The sequence below is a fragment of the Podarcis pityusensis genome (genome assembly GCF_964106645.2).
Source record: "Podarcis pityusensis genome assembly, chromosome: 11".
Lineage (NCBI taxonomy): Eukaryota > Metazoa > Chordata > Lepidosauria > Squamata > Lacertidae > Podarcis > Podarcis pityusensis.
Genome location: NC_138036.1, coordinates 49,464,804 through 49,472,623, shown reverse-complemented (window position 1 = coordinate 49,472,623; position 7,820 = coordinate 49,464,804). Strand labels below are relative to the sequence as shown.

The 7,820-nt window shown below is 44.3% G+C and overlaps 1 long non-coding RNA gene across 1 annotated transcript; it reads left to right on the top strand.

Annotated features, from left to right (window-relative positions):
- Positions 1 to 2,050: 2,050 nt before the first annotated feature.
- Positions 2,051 to 6,400, top strand: LOC308458424. The gene is made up of 2 exons (XR_013977393.1): positions 2,051 to 2,168; positions 3,798 to 6,400. It is a non-coding gene; the product is annotated as an uncharacterized lncRNA (long non-coding RNA).
- Positions 6,401 to 7,820: the final 1,420 nt, after the last annotated feature.

The window sequence follows — 7,820 nt, the reverse complement described above, 5'->3', positions numbered from 1 at the left end:
ACAGAAAGGTTTAACAAGGCAACATAGCCAGGAGAGGCGGCAACTTACGCACGAGCAACCCCCATACCATTATACTCCACTTAGATATAACTTGTCAAATGTCACCTAGTGATTCTAACCATATAATGACATTATCCACAAAAGGTTGAAAGAACTAGTAGGCAATTCATTTCGGACATCCAAGAGGGCTTTTAGCAGTAGTCAGCTCAGTTAATAAGCTTATTGCTCTAAAGGCCATGACATAATACTAAAGGAATAGTATTAATAAAATATTACAACTCATACATCCATAATATAAAAATCTGCAAAGACTTTGCTAAATTTCTGAGTGATGAAACACAATTTCCCTTTTGCAGTAGTCTGTCCTTCCCCCAGACCCTGTGTCCCATAATGACTTTTGAAAAGATGGAAAGAAGACAAAGTTCCTGTTGGATTATGCCGAAATGGCAAAACTGACTGGAAAGCTCAGGGACCAAGAAGACCAAAACTTTAATAAAGAATAGGAAAAATTTACAATCTACCTGAAAAACCACTGTAAGCAGATGAAAACATTAGCAGGATTACAATAACACTTGTAATGTAGAAAATGTTATGGACAAAATGGAGAGATATAAAATTTGAATGCTGAAATAATATGCAGTTGAGAAGGTTGGTAATAGGACCCATATAGGGGAAGGTTGGAAGTCTACAGATTCAGAGAAATCTCTAAATATGGATATGCATTTTGTATGGTTACAACTTTATACTTGTAAAATCAAATACAAAATATTTTTTTTAAAAAAGAACACATAATGACTTTTGAAAATGAGAATTTCAAAAGCGGTTTGCAGTTTGACACGGAGACCTGCTCCTCAAGGAAAGAAAATTTTAAAATCCCATTGGGCATTACCAAACCCTTGGGCATGCCTAAAGTGACTTTTTGGATCCCAGCCTATACTCCCGCTTCTTAAAAGACAGACTAGTGCCATGATGGCATCAGTCAACTTGCTTTTATCCTATTTAAGAAATAGCCATGGTTCTTTTCAGACCCATCTGCTATCGCCTCCTTCTGAGGAAGAAGCTAGCACACAAACTCTTTACGTGCTTCATGTTAGGCTATTCTACATTTTATACCGAACATTGGTACACAGCTGTGTCTATAATGAGCCTGAGCCTACGATGGAGGAGTTCACAGCACTAACACCCCAAAAGGGTGTTGGTTCTTCCATAACCACAGCCTTGAATTCAAACATAAATCAAACATTGCGCCCCCCCCTCTTGGTTCCTCACTTGCTGTTCTCTGGTTTCTAGCTCAGATCTCTCCAAAATTTGTAACTACCCACAAGCTAAGAGTAGGGCCCCACCCATTTGCTGTCTCGCACACAGAGCCACTTTCCTTTTTACCCCTTAATGGCCCATCACCCAGGTGATCACCTCACCAGGAAGCTATTTTTCAACACTTCCTGGATCCAGGGGTTAGAAGGGTCTCAGACTAAAGGTAAAGGTAAAAAGTAAAGGACCCCTGGATGGTTAAGTCTAGTCAAAGGCGACTATGGGGTTGCGACGCTCATCTTGCTTTCAGGCCGAGGGAGCAGGTGTTTGTCCACAGATAGCTTTCTGGGTCATGTGGCCAGCATGACTAAACTGCTTCTGGCACAATGGAACACCACGACAGAAACCAGAGCGCATGGCAACACCATTTACCTTCCTGCCATAGCGGTACCTATTTATCTACTTGCCCTGGTGTGCTTTCGAACTGCTAGGTTGGCAGGAGCAGGGACAGAGCAACAGGAGCTCACTCCACTGCAGGGATTCGAACCGACGACCTTATAAATGGCAAGCCCAAGAGGCTCAGTGGTTTAGACCACAGCTCCACCCGTGTCCTGAATAAACAAGAACACAATCACTGATAGGTCCACCTGCCATTGTGAGGCTCAAAGCAATGAAGACGATGCCTCCCCAGCTGTTGCCATTGGCTGTGGGTTTCTTGTGATGTCACAAAAGCACTTGGCAACTGAGTGGATATACAGGCAGGCCAAGGGGAAAGCCCTTTTCTATTTCTAGCAGGACACACCTGGCAATGGATGTGACATTCAGCACTGCCCAGGTTTCTTCCACTTGGAGGAGGCAAACTGGTGAATGGAAGGAGGCAATCCTCTGGCAGTGGGATACTTGGGAGCGATAATAAGGCAAGTTTGCTTGTTTGAAGGCTGCTGGTGTCTGTGGTTGGAAACTGGTGGATGTCTCATGATGGACCTAACAGTAGCTTCTGGCACAATGGGGCACCGTGACAGAAGCCAGAGTGGTTTAGACCACAGTACCACCCCTTCCCCAAACTCATAACACTATGCATGATCAAATCTCTGTCCCACGCTGTTAGAGACAGGAGATACTGGGCCCTGCTGAGTGCTGTGGGTTTTTGTCTCTGATTATATGGCTCATATATCATTCCCAAGACCAAAAAGAAAAAAGAAAAAAGTGAGTGAGTATTAAATCTGTGCTGGGAACAATACCATAATTACGTACAATTAGGTGTGAAAAGGAAATTGCAGTAAAAATGCCCTTGAAGTACACTGCTTTCCCACAATTTAACATTGAATGCATCCAAGAACAGGCCTTTAAACCTTGCTGTGATCCTGCCCCCAGTGAAATATATATAAAAATGGAAAATCTAGTCCTCACAAATCAGTGCCAGAGATCCAAATGATGTTTCCCAGGCAGCCCAACCATAGCGAGTGGGGAGTCCAAATTGCTTCCCTCAGATAGCACTCCTCTCATCATCACAGGCAAATCACACACATCCCTGGAACTTCACAGCTGCCGGCAAAACGTGATTATTCTTCCTGTTGGCATTTTCATCACTTACGCAATAGCCATGTGTTTTGTGTGCGTTTGTGTGTTGTGGGAACATAAGAGTACTCATTGGTTATTGCCTGTGATGTCTGAGGCTATGCACACAAATTAGCAGCTTGAAATTCAGCAGGGTCATTTCCAGTTGCATTTTTACGTTGCTGTACACACCAGAAAGAGGGACGTGGGTGGCGCTGTGGGTCAAACCACAGAGCCTAGGACTTGCCGATCAGAAGGTTGGCGGTTCGAATCCCCGCGACGGGGTGAGCTCCCATTGGTCGGTCCCTGCTCCTGCCAAACTAGCAGTTCGAAAGCACGTCAAAGTGCAAGTAGATAAATAGGTACCGTTCTGGCAGGAAGGTAAACGGCTTTTCCGTGCGCTGCTCTGGTTCGCCAGAAGTGGCTTAGTCATGCTGGCCAGATGACCTGGAAGCTGTACGCCGGCTCCCTCGGCCAATAAAGCGAGCTGAGCGCCGCAACCCCAGAGTTGGTCACGACTGGATCTAATGGTCAGGGGTCCCTTTACATTTACCTATACACACCAGAAAGGAGCTGGGGATGTCTCTCCATCTGATGCACATTACTCGATTTGTTTCTCCACCCTGACAACCTCCTGCAACTCTCATAAAAACGAAACTGTTGTCTGTGTGTGTGCATTGCGTGTGCACAATGGCTGCCTGAAATGTACACAACTCGGCTTAACCATGCTGTAGATTTTCAAATCAGATGAAAGCTGGTTTGAGGGGAAACACATTTAAAAGTATTTCTCAAGACGTTATAGGATGCAGATGGATTGTGGCCAACATTATGCATCCTCGGCTTCAGACACCAGCACTGGAGCCGGAGCAATATGCAAGTGCCGTGCATCTGTGGATATGATTTGGAAACAAATTATATGGCTCCCTCGCTGAAACAGGCTGGTCTAAAGCTGCTTGGGAATCCCTGTGACTTCTTCATTTTCCCCCCAGACACAAGGCATACCTGAGACTGAGGAATATGCAAGGCTTTTTGCAGGTCAGTGAAATTCAAAAGAATGTGAACTGAACATGTTAGGAACCTACTCTGCCCCAATGAACCTGCCAAAAGAATGGAATTCGGTTTTTCTGCTTTTCTCTTTCTTTCCCCCTAAGGGCTCCAGCTTCGTAGGTGCAGCTGCCTCTTCCCATCCCTCTTAGTAGTATTGGAAGAAATTCAGCTTGAGGCTGTCTGCATTGTTTTCTCTCTTCCCCTCCCTTACCTTTATGACAAATCTTTGACAGGGAGGACAAAGGTTCATTCAGGGACCGGCCTGCTAAAATGCCAGGTGGATGCTCCTTCTTGCATTCTAGGGAGAACGGTTGTAGCTCAGTAGCAGAGGATGTGCTTTGCACGCAAAAGATCCCAGGTCCAGTCTCCCACATCTCCAGGTAAGGTCTGATTTGAAACCCTGGAGAGACACCCCCAGTCAATTTCAGCAGTAGGTGGACTGATTTTCTGAGGCAGCTTCCTAGGACTCTGAGTCATTACTCATTACTCACTCTCAGAGACTGATGTTCACAGCTGGATGAAGGAGATAAATACGGGAGACACAGGAATCCTCTGGTTTTCCCTGCGATGGTAATTGGTTGGACTGGCAGGAAGCAGGAAATTCCTCTTGCTCATAAGACACTTGGAACTAAGCTATCTTGCTTCTCTTGGTGTGTCTGTTTGGAAATGATTTGAAAAAGTGTGCCTGCTTTTTTGCAAGTTGCAAGTTGTGTTGATTTTGATTCCCTTAACATAAATTACAAAAGGCACTTTCATTATATCCTTTAAAGCACATTATTTCCCTCAATCTGGGCCCTGGAGTTTGTTTAAGAGTTGCCAACTTCGTGTGTGATAATCTACAGTGCTCAGAATCCTTTCAGGGAATTTAAGCTGTAAGAAGAAGAAGAAGAAGAGTTTGGATTTGATATCCCGCTTTATCACTACCCGAAGGAGTCTCAAAGCAGCTAACATTCTCCTTTCCCTTCCTCCCCCACAACAAACACTCTGTGAGGTGAGTGGGGCTGAGAGACTTCAAAGAAGTGTGACTAGCCAAAGGTCACCCAGCAGCTGCATGTGGAGGAGTGGAGACCCGAACCCGGTTCACCAGATTACGAGTCTATCACTCTTAACCACTACACCACACTGACTCTCAAGTTACTGTCAGGGACAGTGCTGAGGAGAGCTGCACTGAGGAAGAATTGTGGGAGCCTCCCCCTCCCCCTGATCAGGATCCAAATCCTGAATCTTCCCAGGAGCAGGAGGACATTATAGATTTGGAACAGTGGTTTGCAGAAGGGCATAGTTAAGAAGGCAGAAGCTGGGAAATACTGGATGGGGAACAGCTAGGAGAACACACACACACACACACACACACACACACACACACACACATACACACACAGTGTTAACAGATTCACTGTCTCTGGACAGCATTCATCCACTCTACCCAAGGTCAAGAAGAGCTCAGAAAGTGGCAGAACAGAAAGCACACAAAGCACAGACGGGCCAAGCTCAGATTACATGACGTAGAAGTGACATGGATTAATAGGGATGCAAGGGGGTGTAATCCTTAATTGGGAGCACCACCATTTCTAGGAGATGGGTTCTTTGTCCTCTTGCTGTGATAATATAAAGTTTCTAACTGGTAAGAAGACTCCTGTTCCTTTGTTCTGCTGATCTACTGCCATGGGGGGAGGAAGCCAATTTCCTGAAGCCTGACGGATGCACACAGCCTCAGGGTGGGATTTACTGAACATTGCTATCCTATGTCATGCTGGGTCCAGGCTACCAGGCTTGTCCCCCAGATAATCTGGGGATCCTTCTTTGAGTATGCAAATTGCTAAACAGGAAAGTATTGCCCTTCCAAATGATAACTGAAACACATTAATATTACTGGGGGGAAATTAAGCAGTTGTCTATACGACATATCATTACTAGTCACAGGCATTCCTTGTTTCTTGCATGAACGTCCTCACAGACATCATTAAAATCCAAAGCTGAAGGATAGTGTGCTTGCAAGGGATTGCAGGGGAAAGGAAGAATCAGTGGAAATCACCTCCTCGAGCAGCTGGTCACATGGGTACAAGCCAGGATCCAACCCTGCTGAGTATCAGGTTTTTTAAAAATAAAAAAAAACTACTTTTGTTTGTTGTGCTCACATGCAGTCACTGTCTAGTTGATTTAGTGTCACGTGTTTATTTCACATGCAGCAAGAACATGTCCGAAAGATAACCAGAAATGAATTTGCCTGGACACGTCATACAAAAATGTGGCATAATTGCCCACTTCCGCACACCACCCAAATGTCATTTCCATTCCATAAACATGGTTAGTGGAAAACACATAGCATGAATCTGCTGGAAAACACATCGCACAGAAGTCCCTCTGAAGACGCAAGAGGAAGCAGATGGCAACAGAGGCTAATTTTCAAGATGCCCCAATAATGCATATCTAACAAAAAGATGCTCAGGCTATTAGGATCCTATGAACGAGTAATGCTAGCAATGTACATTTAGCATTTTTAAAAATGCCTTAGCTATTGAGAGATCTTTTATGAGGCTTTTTTCATTTTGTTTAGTCATCTCAATGATGACTGAAACCAGTGCCCATTAAGGGGGGGGGGGAGTACTGTTTCTATACACTGGAATTTTTCCAAATGATGAGACGGGAATTTTCTGACATATCACTTGGGATGCTTAAGCATGCTATTTCACATCATTTTGAAGAAACACCAGCTGATGACATGACTCCCCAAATCTCTTTTCTGATGAAAGCAGCTTTTGCATCTCATTTGGAAACCAAGGACCCAGAGTCTGGAGGAAGAATGGGGAGGCACACAATGCCAGATGCTTGAAGTCCAGTGTGAAGTTTCTACAGTCTGTGTTGATTTGGGGAGCCATGTCATCAGCTGGTGTTGGTCCACTGTGCTTCATTAAGTCCAGGGTCAACACAGCCGTCTACCAGGAGATTTTGGAGCACTTCATGATTCCTTCCACAGATGAGCTTTATGGGGATGCTGACTTCATTTTCCAGCAGGACTTTGGCACCTGCCCTCACTGCCAAAAGTACCAAAACCTGGTTCAATGCCCATGGGATTACTGTGCTTGATTGGCCAGCAAACTCGCATGATCTGAACCCCATAGAGAATCTATGGGGCATTGCCAAGAGAAAGATGAGAGACATGAGACCGAGCAATGCAGAAGAGCTGAAGGCTGCTATTGAAGCATCCTGGTCTTCCATAACACCTCAGCAGTGCCACAGGCTGATAGCATCCATGCCACGCTGCATTGAGGCAGTAATTGATGCAAAAGGAGCCCAAACCAAGTACTGAGTACATATGCATGCTTCTACTTCTCAGAGGTCCAATATTGCTCTATTTGCAGTCCTTGTTTTGCTGATTTCATATAATATTTTAATTTTCTGAGATTGTTAATTTGGGGTTTTCATCAGCTGTATGCTATGATCAGCACAATTATAACAAATAAAGGCTTGGCATATCTCACTTTGCATGTCATGAGTCTCTCTCATATATTAGTTTCACCTTTTAAGTTGAATTACTGAAATAAATGAACTTTTCCACGATATTCTAATTTCCCAAGTTTCACTTGTATATTGTTGAATGTCTATGTAAATTGTACACAGTGAGAACAGAACACAAATTAAGGTGCATGAAGTTGATGCACCTGAATTCTGGTGGCATCATGAAGCTAGAAAAACAGAAGAATGTCAAGGAAGCCAAAGGGCAGGATATTTGAGCTTTAGATGAAGCTGAGCATATTTTTGGTCTTTCCTTATGGGTTCTGGCATGTGCTGCCACCTTGAGATCCACAGAGGAAAGGTAGGACACAGATAATATACCGTATTTTTTGCTCTATAAGACTCACTTTTTCCCTCCTAAAAAGTAAGGGGAAATGTGTGTGTGTCTTATGGAGCGAATGCAGGCTGCACAGCTATCACAGAAGCCAGAACAGCAAGAGGGATTGCTG